Here is a 12699-nt window from a genome sequence, read left to right as displayed (position 1 = left end):
GGGACCGCAGTGATCCAGGTAAACACAAGCTAATGGTTTTTCTGAAATGAACAGGGGTGTCTGCACAGGACGTTTCACTGTAGAGACTTTCATCTTCTGACATATTTCACATTCCAAAACATAGTTTTTGGTCTGTTTCCTAATGCCGGGCCACCAATATCTATGTTTTAATAATGATACTGTGGCGGAAACACCTGCATGGGCAGAGGCTATCCCTTCATGTGCTGCTAGGATTATCCTAATCTATGTTCCATGTTTGGAATTACCCAATCCCCCACTCCAGGGATTCGAGCAAACTGAACATTGTTCGCATCAATTATGTATGAGTATTTGAGTGGAAACCTTTTAGGTAACGCTGCGCCGCTGCCTTTGCTTGAAGCATTGACAGCCAGTAATATCTCACTGTCTATTTTCGTTTTTGAAAGAGTGATCGCAACTACGGAAGCCGTTTGCACAGCCCCCTTTGCGGCGTCGTCAGCCAATGAATTCCCTGCAACGTGAACGCCATCACGTTGATGACTCAGCGTGTGTATCACGTGAGTGTTTTGTAGTCCATCTCTCAACTAAACTACTTGTTCCCAAAGCGTCTTATGCTTCATTGTGCCACCTTTAGCGTCTTTGAAACCAAATTGAAGCTAATTCTGTAAATATTCATTATATGATTGTACACAGTAAAAGGAATCGCACACTATCAGTGTGTGGAATTCGCGATCCGTATTTTCAGGTGCCAATTTGAATGCTTGTAGTTCAGCTCGCTGAGCTGTACAGTCTCCTAGAGACTGTGTTTTAGTGACCATCGGTCGGAATTTACCATTGCGCATACGACCTTTAACGATCGCGCATGCTGCACTGTAAGCTTGCTTACTCCCGGTAGCGGGTGGTGCTGGTCCGTCAGTATAAATTATAAATTCATACTGGTCAAGAGGGAGAATCTCAATAGGCAGAGGACATTCATGTTCATATTGCAGGAATGCTTGAGTTTTTAAATAAGGATCAAAAACATATTCAACATCTGTTGCAGCAAGAGAATTAACCCATTGTATCTATCTTGGATGTAAACTTTTTGCATTCGGAATGCTCGCTTTTGTTACCGCCTCTAAGGCTGGTACCGGAGTCACGACAATAATGCATTTTCCCTCAGCTAGAGGTCTTTCTTTTGCTACAGCAGTTTGAACTGCTGTCAGAATTTTTTCTGTCGAAGTGAATCACATTTCTGCTTCTGTATACAAATGGGATTTGTATGCAATCGGTACTTTTTCACCTTCATTAAACGTTAAGTAGGTGAATCCGCATTGACCCGGAATGATTCGGATCACTAAGTTTCGTATATTCACGCATGTTTGTAAGTGGTTTGTTGCTAACATGTCAGCTTGTATTGAACGCAGGATATTTGTGTGTTCCTGTGTCCAATCTTTTTGTTTGAAATCTTGTTTCATTAATTTGTAGAGCGGTTTAACCCTTTCTGCGTAATTTAGAATATAAGTTCTTCCAAAATTCAGGAAACCTAGAATCGACTGTAAGTTTTTCAGCGTTTTTGGAGGTTGGAGCAGCGCACATTTCTCTAAAAAGTTTGCTGCCAGGCTTTTGCCTTCACTTGAAAGTTCATATCCTAGAAAAAGGACATTGAGATGGGCAATTCTTGATTTTTTTTAAATTGAATTTGTAGCCCTCAGAGGCAAATCCCAGTATTATGGTATTTACCCTGTTCAAGTGCCTATCCAGGTCATCGTCTGTTAAGTATATGTCATCGACATATGACAATGCCTCATCATCATAAATTTGTAGTAACTCTGTTACTATTGCCGAGAATAACCCCGGGCTGCTCTTGAACCCTTGTGGGAGTCCACAAAAGTGACGCTGGATCCCCATTATTGAGAAAGCTGTCAAGTACCTACTTTCAGGTGCTATGTTCTGACAAAAGAAACCATTTGAAATATCCAATGTGGTTTTATATTTTTTACGCAACAAAGTTATTCATTAATGCTGTACCGTGTGAATTTTGCACTGCAAATGTTTTAGAACAAGTGTTCAGGTGTCTGTAATCCAAAACTAGACAATATGTGTTGTCTGGTTTTGCAACAGGAAACAAAGGATTGTTCATTGATGAGGTGCATGTTTCAATCACCCTTTGATATTCAAGTTGATCTAAGATCTCCCTGACCTGTTTTTTAGCTTCTTGCTTAATAGGGTACTGCCTTTGTGCAATTGGTTGAGTTTTTAATTGGATTTTATGTGTGGTGAATCCTCATCCCATCCGACATGATTTTTATATAATGCAGGAGCTTGGGCTACTGCCCATTTCCTGGCATAAGTATATTTTCGATGTACTGGAACATGGTTAGAGAAGGCTGACATAATGATGTCTTCACCGTGTGGGCACTCCCTGACAAATTGTGGTGGCCAGTCTTTTTCTGCTAGAAGTATGTCATAACCCCTTGAAAGCTTCTCCCAAAAGAGTGCTTTCACTTTTCTTGGTATGTCTCCCTCCATCCGGAGTGTTATTTTGTATAACTTTTGTGGAGAACTAACCCTGGTGTCCACAGTCTAAACTGTTACATATTCATTCAAGTCCATTATCTACAGAAGTTCCTTCAGGTTCTGGCGAGCTATTGTTACTTCTGCTGCACTGTCCAGCATTGTCTGAGCTCATTCTCTGTTTTTGAGTTGTGTCCTCAGGTTTTTCGGCATGTCTGATCTTCAGACCTGCTACCTTTTTCTTGGAGAACTGAAGTTTTGGTTTATTTTTCTGAACTTGTTGATCGTCTCTGGACTTCACGGTTTCTTCTTTTTGTTCTGACCATCCTCTTCTTTCGGATGTCTGTGAAGATGTCTGAAAGGTATGAAAGGAATGTGTATCAGTATCTTGATACCTGTCAGGTTTTCTCAAATTGTCCCTATTCCTGAGGTTATACCTCCTTTCAGAGGGCTCCTTTTGAGGAGGCCTACCTCGGGATTGAGAACGTTTCTCCTTTGAATGTTGTTTTTTATTTTCCCACTTCTTTTTAGAAGATGTAGGATTGTGTTTAATTAAGTCCTTTTCAGTATCGTCAGACAGTTGTGGTTTTAAGTGGTTTCCCTCCTAAACAGTTCCTGCCCAATTCCTCATAGGATTTGTCTATTATTCTGGGTAGTTCTTTTTGTTGTTCCGTTACATCAAATTATCTAAATTTCTGGCAGATCGCCACTGATGCTGCCTCTCCTTTAATATTAGATAATATTATTGTTGAGACCTGGTCGAAGTTTTCAGTAATTTCATACCTAAGTTCAGAGCAGGCTCTGCCCCGTATTCATTTTGAATTTGTTTCAGGACATCAGGTATTACCGCAATAAACGGAACACCGTGTGTTTTAGTATAGATGGAAGCAAAGACTGTGCCCCAAGTGGTGCAGTCTTCCGGATGTGGCGTGATCCCCATTGGTAAACAGATTGTTAGAATTCTGTGTTTTTCATGAGGGCTAGTATTAGGAAATACTGCTTCGATTTGAGTAATTTTTTTAGCTATCCAGAATGGAATTTGTTCACGTTTTGGGGGCATTTTACCCATGACTGCGTGTAAAGTCTGTGGAGTCATTTTTTGTGTATTCCCCTGATGAGGGGTCTGATTTGGAATGTTATTGGTGGTTGGACTGTTAAAGTGTGCATCACATATTGTACTAACTGTCTGTAAATTTTTATTAACTCTTTGAGTTGAATGAATAAATCCTCGTCTGACATCTCTTCGATGTCAGGATGAGGTGTGTAGCCGGCTAAAATCGGCCAAGTTGCTTCTGGTCTACCCAGTGGACCAAGCCTGGTTCTATGATTATAATGTCTTAGGGCTCCATTAAACCAGAGCTGATGCTCTTGGTATGTTAGTGGAATTTCAATATCCTCGAAGGGAATGTATTCCTCACGTGGTTCATCTTCATTGAAGAAGTGAAACACATGTTACTGGATTTGATTCTGGGAATGTAATCCATGAGTAGAATACCTCTGTCTGAAAAGATTCATGTGCCTCTATTACAAAAATGGCTCTACCACCTCTTGGTGTTAGGCCACATTTTATAAGTTTTAAAGTGATGGCTCTCCTTAAATTTGGATGGATGTTTATAACACCCTCATTGGTTTCATTTAAACCTGTAGTATCAAAGGAAACAAAGAAAAGGTGCACAATATTTTGAAACACTGTATCCTTCAACGTTGAATAAACCAAACAGCTAATACATAGGATTTTTTTGGCCTACTCAGCTTGGCGGATATTATCCCTACCCACTCCAGACGTCTTATGGAGTATTATGAGTAGGGGTCTCTGAAAAAAGCACGACTGAGTTACTTCAGTATCTAGCGTGAAATTAGTGCCTTACCAAACCGTTGGGCGCCATGTAGTGTAGTTCCTTATAGGCACTGCGCATTGGAATAATATACACTATAGTTCTGTGCATAGGACTGAGGTCAGTATGCTCCTATCGAGTATATTAAACTAAATTACTTGTGTGCCAGCTAACTCAGAGGTCACTAGAAGCTTCTCGAATAAACAAGAAGGGATTAGTTTCTGACAACCGCATAAACATGACAACTGTGTTTCCTTTCAGAATCGGAACGTGTCTCAGAATCATGGAAACAATAGATAACAGTTTCTTCAGAGTTACACAGAAAATAGGAAGACGGGCGTTTTCAATAAAAAAGGATTTATTGAACAGTCTTTGTTCTCGTGTAAGAGATATGAGCTGTCACGATCATTAGACAGTAAGCAAAATATAATATGCACAACGTCAGCAGTAAGAAGAAGTAAAACTGCAACAGCATTGTCTATTAGCTATGACCTATATCTATATAAATATACATAAATACACAGGCTAAAAGTGGATACTCATCTGGTGCTTCTAAATAATTCTACCCCAGTGTACCTAACTTGAATGTAGTGCGAGGTAGAAAGTAGGTGCTGATTTAAGCTATAGTTGGTCTGAGCTTAAGTTAGTATTTTATATGAGATGCCAAGAATTTCCTTAGGTTCTAGCCAGCTCCATACCTTAGAATGAGAGAGGTGAGAATCTCTTTCCAGATTGCGAACTCTAACACCACACAAGGGGAGTTGGAACACTGGAAGCTGGAATCTCTGCGTGCAGGGAAGACAGCGTCTGTTCAGTGCGTCAGACGGGGACTCGAACCACTTCAGGACTTGCCGTGGCGAGCCGTATAGCCTAACTGTGCCGTGCCGTGAATTGCCAGGGCAAGTGAAGGCATATTTATACCTGGAAGGTGTCTAGGAATGCTAGCAGTGACGTAAAGTCGGGCAGAGGAAGACGTCATGAATGAACCCCTAAGGAATAGTAGTTCATGCATAATAGATGAGTTCTTGGAGAAATCAATAATCCCAGCAGGGAAAATCCCAACGGCTTAAGGGTCTGGTTTCTAAGAACTCGTTGTGACGTGGGATGGACGGATGCAGGTGACCATGCCTGTATTTGGATCTGCATGGCCAATGCCTAAATAAGGACTGGAATATTATGCCTAAATAAGGACAAGTCGAATTGTGCCTATATAAGGACATGATTCAATAGACCTATATACGGGTATCTAAAGTGACACACAACACTTGTCCCTTGGCAAATGAGCCCCTCAGTGCACCGAGTCCAACTCAATTCCCAGGAAGGTCAAGAATACACTGGCCCCTTCTGTCTTCTCGGGCTCCAAAGGTACAACAAAATCCTGTGCTAAAAACTAAAAAATGTGTAAAGCTCGCCCACAGTTTCCTGTGGCTTGCTACCCGATGAACAGAAAATCATCCAGGGAGTGAGACACTTCCTGGTGGCCACTGCTCTTGGTAAAGACCCATTGCAAGAAGGTACTGAAGAGCTCAAAAAGTGCACAGGAAATGGCACACCCCATTAGCAACACCTTGTCCACATAGATGGCTCCCCCAAATTGCATTCCTAGGAGAGAGAAATCAGTAGGATGAATAGGCAACAAGTAAAAGGCTGATTTAACCTCGTACTATGCCATTGCAGCCCCCGCCGAAATTTCTGGACTAAGCGAATTGCGTCATCCACAGAGGCGTATAACACTCTGGTATCCTCTTCATCAATGAAATCATTGACAGATCTGCCCTCTGGTCAGGACAAATGGTGAATCATCCTATGTTCCCCTACCCCCTTTTGGGCACTAGCCCCCGAGGGGAAACAATCAAATCCAGCAGTGGCCATTCAATCAAGCATTTGCAATGCAATAGGTCTCGCATTTACGCGAGTTTGAGCTATTGCCATTGTAAATGACAATCACTTCTATTTATGTTTTGGTTTTTAAAACATAAATAAAAGGGATTGTCATTTACAATGCCAATAGCTTAAACTCGCATAAATGCGAGACCTATTGCACTGCAAATGCTTGTTTCAGTTTTGCCCACTCCTCATCATACCAATCCCGACCACCCGGAAGCAGATGACCCCTCGCTCCCAGCTCACCCCCAGAGCCTCAGCCCTGATCTCCCTCCTTGCGCCATCCCTTGGTGGCAGCAAAAGTACTTTACAGTTGCAATGAATATGCAGAGTGAATAATGCAAGGGATCTGGGAACAAACAAACAGAGCCTCGTTCAGCAGGAAGTGATCTTTTAAAGACCCGTGAAACACTTAGAAGCGGGCGAGAAAAGGTGTCGGGTGTCTATCTGTCCAGCCGAGCCCACAGTAGCTCAAGAATGCTGCGTGCGCCTAGAAGCAGTAGGGGGGGGGGGAGGTGGGTCATCCTAGGTGACGAAGAAACAAGTTATTTCTCAGTAAAATGGTATCCTGCTGCAATCAGAATCTACACTGTATAGTGCCACAAACTGGGGCTGTGAGCTTGTGGCACAGCTCACGCCGTGCGCCTCTTCATCACTGTGTGACCCTCGGCGCCAAGAGCAGAGATGTAGTGAATGATAAGGCTGCAGGGCCACGGTTTTACTTCCTCTCCATCAATAGTCGTTAAAGTAATTGCTGCCAGCCCGGAACCGACGTTTACATTTCACTAAAAGCTCCCAGGGGATTATGGGAAGGCAGCAGGTGGAGCTGCGCTATGCATGGTATCGGCTGTGAACAGGTGGGGTTTTGTGAAAGCAGTACTATCTCCACACAGGTGCAGGCAGGGTCATTACAACTTTTATACAGGTTAAAAAAACACACAAAAAATGTAACATGAAATAAAAATACACTTTGAATAAGGAAAACCTACCGGAGAACAAAGCGCTGTAAGTAGGCAAATGCAGCTATAGCCTGTAAATGCCTACATGACCAGGTATTTCCTGCACCTTTCGCACAATCTCTTTCACATACTAACTGCGCCCTGTAGGTCCCCGCATGAAGGGAACTCGCATCTCCGTGATCTCTAAGGGTGGGCGTAATGTGCGTAAGGGACCTACTCGGAGAGGCACGGAGATGAAACCAATCTCCGCACTCTCCGCATAGTTCCCTTATGCACATCCTGCCTCCCTCCCGCCTCCCTCCCGCCTCCCGCCCGCCTTAAATACATTATAATAACAATTGTAAAGAGTAACCTTACCTTATCGGTGGCGTCCCCGGGCTCTGATCCTTCTGCAGCGCGTCTTCTTCTGGGAACTGCGCATGCGCGGGAGCCCGCGCATGCGCATTCCTGCCATTTCTGAACCCCGGACAAAAGGACTCTCGCCTGCACGAGCACTGCTGCGCAGTGCTACGCAGATCGTGAGACCTAAAAATGGACCCACCACCCTACCTTCTGCCACCTCCTTGTTTAGTTTTGCTGCTACCACAGAGGAAGTTCTTTAGCAGACCTCAAATTGTCTGTCTATCGGCGCACCCTCGGACCCTGATACCCAACCCAGAAACCTTCAGTAAATCCCCATTCCACAAACGCAGAGCTGCTTTCCTGTCAGGGTGCACATAGAGCCAAGGTAACAAGGCCTCCGCCTTAATTGCAGTAGGGGCCCTTAGGACTAGGGGTGGGCAGAGTTGGTGTAGCGCCACTATGGGAAGTTCCACGGAGTTATGGAAAAACTCTGGGGAAAGGAGCCCACGTCCTGCGGCCAGCTGAGAGTCTGTGTGCCCAGGACGGGGGTCCCTCATGCCTGGGCAGGCTCCCAGATCTCCCCGGCCTGGCCGGGTTTGAGAAGCAGTGCCTGGGTCCTGAGTTTCGGGCAGGGCCTGGGATGTGGCAGCCCCCGTCCTGCAACCTGCCAAGGGTCCCTGGTGCGGAGCCCCCGAGCCCTCCAAAGGGCAAGCGGAAGCCCTCCGGTGAAGGCTCAGGGCAGGCAGATTGGCGTCCTTCAGGCATGGCCTTCTGGTCGCACCTTTCCCCTCGGCCATCTGGTCGTGCGCAATGCTTTCCAATGTGGGGCCAGATGGCCGGGCTGCCCTGAAAGTCCAGATGAGGGCTCGTTTGCCTCCCCGATCCCAGCAAGGGCTCCAGAAGGTCGGGTGCCCAGTGCCCTGGGTCCCCTCCATCACTCGGTGCGCACGGGTTACCAGAAACAAGGGTAACTTTCTTTCGGATTACTAGGGGCAGGGTATGCCGGAACTGCCCCGCCGGGCTGGTGGTTCTCAGCCAGGGACCAGATGGGCTAGGCGGGGACAACACCTCCCCCCTGCCCGGGGCTCCCTCCTCCGGCCAGCCGCATGGCAAAGTGCACGGGACGGGCTCCATCGGTCCTGGGCAGTCCTCCCCTGGATGTCCGGGCCCGAGAGCTCTGGTCGGGTGCTCTCATCCCAGGCTCCGTCCTCGCCCTGGGCACGGGAGGGCCTTCCCCAGCTTGGCTGGGTTTAGGAGCATAGGCAGGGGCCCTTGGTGGCCCGATGCAGGCCGGTGGAGGTGTCCCCCGCGTGGCCTGGCCTAGGATCATCGGGCAGGCCCAGGGATGGGTAAGCCCCATCATGGGCCCGGGTCGGAGGTCTGCCGTGGACCCCCATTCTCAGCCCCGGGCCTGAGACCCAGATGGGATCTCCAAGCCCCCCCGGGATTCAGAGCCCCTGAGCCCCACATAGGCAGGCGGGAACCCTCTGGCAAAGGCTCGGGCGGGTAGATTGGCATCCTTCGGGCCCGGCCATCTGGTCACGCCTTTTCCCTTGGCCATCTGTTCACGCGCAATGCTTTCCAATGAGGTGACCAGATGGCTGGGCGGGCCTGGAAGTCCCGATGAGGGTTCCCCCGCCTCCCCTATCCCAGCCAGGGCTCCAGGAGTTTGGGCGCCCCCGTGCCCTGGGTCCCCTCTGTCACTCAGTGTGCACGGGTTACCAGAAAGAAGGGTAACTTTTCTCCAGACTAATAGGGACAGGGTATGCCGGAACCGCTCCTGGGCTGTCGGTTCTCAGCCGGAGACCAGATGGACCTGGCCCGGACAACACCTGCCCACCATCTGGGGCTCCCTCCTCCGACCTGCCGCGCATCACAGTGCCCGAGACGGGCTCCATCGGTCCTGGGCAGTCCTCCCCCGGGCGTCCGGGCCCGAGAACTCTGGCCAGGTGGTCCCACCCCGGGCTCCGTCCCACGCCCCGGGCGGGCCTTCCCCAGCTTGGCTGGGTTCAGGAGCACAGGCATGTGGCCCTGGGTGGCCCAACGCAGGCCTGTGGAGGCCTCCCCGGCACGGTCTGACCCGGGTTCGCCGTTCGTGCCCAGGGATGGTTAAGCTCCGCCATGGGCTCGGGTCAGAGGTCTGCCAGGGACCCCCATTCTCAGCCCTGGGCCTGAGGCCCAGCTGGGGTCTCTGAGCACTCTTGGACGCAGAGCCCCGGAGCCCTGCATGGGCAAGCGAGAGCCTTCCAGCAAAGGCCCGGATGGGCAGATTGGCGTCCTTCGGGCCCGGCCATCTGGTTGCGAACAATGCTTATCAATAGGGCAGCCAGATGGCCGGGCTGGCCTGGAAGTCCCGATGAGGGCTCGTACGCCTCCCCGATCCCAGCCAGGGCACCAGGAGGTCGGGCGCCTCCGTGCCCTGGGCCCCCTTCGTCACTCAGTGCGCACAGGTTACCAGAAAAAGGGGTAGCTTTTCTCTGGATTACTAGGGGCAGGGTATGCCAGAACCCCTCTTGGACGGGCTCCATCAGACCCCGGCCCGTCCTTTCTGAGGTGCACAGGCCCGAGAGCTCCTGCGGGCTCCCCGTGCCTGAGGTCCAGCTGGGGTCTCTGAGCCCCCGGGAAGCAGAGCCCAGCTGAGCCCTCCAAAGGGCAGGCGGGAGCCCTCCCGCTAAGGCTCATGGCGGCAGATGGGTGTCCTTCGGGCCCGGCCATCTGGTCGCGCCTTTCCCCTAGGCCATCTGGTCGCATGCAATGCTTTCCAATGGGGCGACCAGATGGCTGGGCCAGCCTGGAAGTCCTGATGATCCCAGAGAGGGCTCCAGGAGGTCGGGCACCTCCACGTCTAGGGTCCCCTCAGTCTTGCGGTGAGCACGGGTAAGGGAGAGGGTACTCCGGAACCCCTCTAGGCCTAGCGGTCCTCAGCCAGTAGCCGGACAGGCCAAGACGCCCCCCTAGCCCAGGGTCCGTCCTCGGTCCTGCCATGTGGGATGGGGTCCCATGGGCCTGGGGAGGCTTCTCCTGCACCTCTGGGCCCGGGAGCCCCAGCTGGGTCTAGGGGCCCCGCCGGGCCCTGGGTCGGGTGCTCCAGCCCTCTGACTCGTCCCCTAGTCTGCCGCTATGCCAAAAGCCCGAGACGGGGTTCCGTTGTTCCTGGGGAGTCCCCCTCGCTTGGCTGGGTTCAATAGCTCTGTCTGGTAGTACTTAGGGCCAGGGGGGGCTGCCTCCCCACCCCAGGTGCTGTGCTTGGGCCTGACGTGTGGCAGGGTGCCCGGGATGTGGTCCCGTGGGCCTGGGGAGGCCTGCCAGGCCTGCCAGACCCCGGCTTGGGTACTCCAGCCATGGGCTCCGTCCCCTGGCCTGCTGCTATGTCAAAGGCCCAAGACGGGGTTCTGTCCTGCCCAGGGAGCCCCCCTCGCTTGGCTGGGTTCAAGAGCTCTGTCCAGGGCCCCTGAGGGGCCAGGGATGGTGGCCTCCCGAACCCCAGGCTCCGTCCTTGGGCCTGCCACATGGCAGGGTGCCCGGGACAGGGTTCTGTAGGCCCGGGGAGGCTTCCCCTGTGCCTCTAGGCCCGGGAGACCCAGCTGGGTCCAGGGGCCCCACCTAGCCCCAGGTTGGGTGCTCCAGCCCTGGGCCCCGTTCCCCTGCCTGCCACTATGCCAAGGGCCCGGGATGGGGATCCATCGGTCCCATGCAGACCGCCCCCGCTTCGCCTGCTTGTCATGGTGTCCGCAGGCCCCAGGTCAGAGGGCCCGCTGGCTCCCCACCACAGCCCCGTGGCTGAGACCCAGACGATCAGATACCATCATAGTTCTGACCATAAACAATGCCGACTAGCGATCTGGCTGCGTTATTCCCATGACCAGCCGAGCAGCTTCCGGGAAACCAAAGTCTTTGGGTTCCGGGGGGAGTATGGTTGCAAAGCTGAAACTTAAAGGAATTGACGGAAGGGCACCACCAGGAGTGGAGCCTGCGGCTTAATTTAACTCAAAACGAGAAACCTCACCCTGCCCGGACACGGAAAGGATTGACAGATTGATAGCTCTTTCTTGATTCTGTGGGTGGTGGTACATGGCCGTTCTTAGTTGGTGGAGCGATTTGTCTGGTTAATTCCGATAACGAACGAGACTCCTCCATACTAACTAGTTACGCGACCCCCAGCGGTCGGCGCCCAACTTCTTAGAGGGACAAGTGGCGTTCAGCCACACGAGATCGAGCAATAACACGTCTGTGATGCCCTTAAATGTCTGGGGCTGCACGCGCGCTACACTGAACGGATCAGCATGTGTCTACCCTTCGCCGACAGGTGCGGGTAACCCGCTGAAACTCGTTTGTGATAGGGATTGGGGATTGCAATTATTTTCCATGAACAAGGAATTCCCAGTAAGTGCAGGTCATGAGCTTGTGTTGATTAAGTCCCTGCCCTTTATACAAACCGCCCGTCGCTACTACCGATTGGATGGTTTAGTGAGGTCCTCGGATCGGATCCTCGGATCAGCCAAACTTGACTATTTAGAGGAAGTAAAAGTCGTAACAAGGTTTACGTAGCTGAACCTGCAGAAGGATCATTAATGATGGAGCGGCCTGAGCAACTGACGGCACCAGCCTGAAGCCCTCGACTGCCTCCTGCAAGCACACCTGCACTCGCGCGCCCCAGCCAGCAGAGCGGTCTGCGGCCGCATGGACCGCTTGGGTGAGGACCGGGCCTCGGCAGATCCCCTCTGCCGGGGGAGGACCCGACCGACCGAGGGACAGGGGATGGGGGTGGCCCCTGTCCCTTTCTCTGGGAGGGGCACAGTGGTATGCCCTCCCGAGACAGAACCCATGCTTACCTGGCATGACCTCTGTTGTGGGGGAAACCGAATGGCAGTGCCTCCCCAGGCTGGGATCACAACCCGACCCTAAAAAGGCCCTGCTGCCCTGGGCCCTCCCGTGCCTAAGTCCCAGCCTGTCTGGGCTTCGGGCGACCGAGTAGTGGCCATTCTCACGCTGCACAGGGACTGGAAGAGAAGGAGCTGATGGCTTGCGAGGGGACCCCCAGCAGTACTCCCCTTCTGGCGCCTCTGACCTGGACAAGGGTGGGGTGGGCTTCCCACCAACCTGGCACTGTTCTGGGCTGCCTGGCGACAGACTGCTGATGTGCAGGTGGGGCAACCCTCCCTTGTTGCCAGGTGCCTGGTTTGACCCGGTCCTGTGTGGCCGGG

The 12699-nt window shown here is 51.2% G+C and overlaps 1 pseudogene; it reads left to right on the top strand.

The window, feature by feature from the left end:
• Nucleotides 1-11399: 11399 nt before the first annotated feature.
• On the top strand, nt 11400-12058 carry LOC146860969 (18S ribosomal RNA; annotated as a pseudogene; the record flags this gene model as incomplete).
• Between the last annotated feature and the right edge of the window lie 641 nt (nt 12059-12699).

The sequence above is a fragment of the Triturus cristatus genome, chromosome 3_1 (assembly GCF_964204655.1).
Source record: "Triturus cristatus chromosome 3_1, aTriCri1.1, whole genome shotgun sequence".
Classification (NCBI taxonomy): domain Eukaryota; kingdom Metazoa; phylum Chordata; class Amphibia; order Caudata; family Salamandridae; genus Triturus; species Triturus cristatus.
This window is presented reverse-complemented; position numbering and strand designations above follow the sequence as displayed.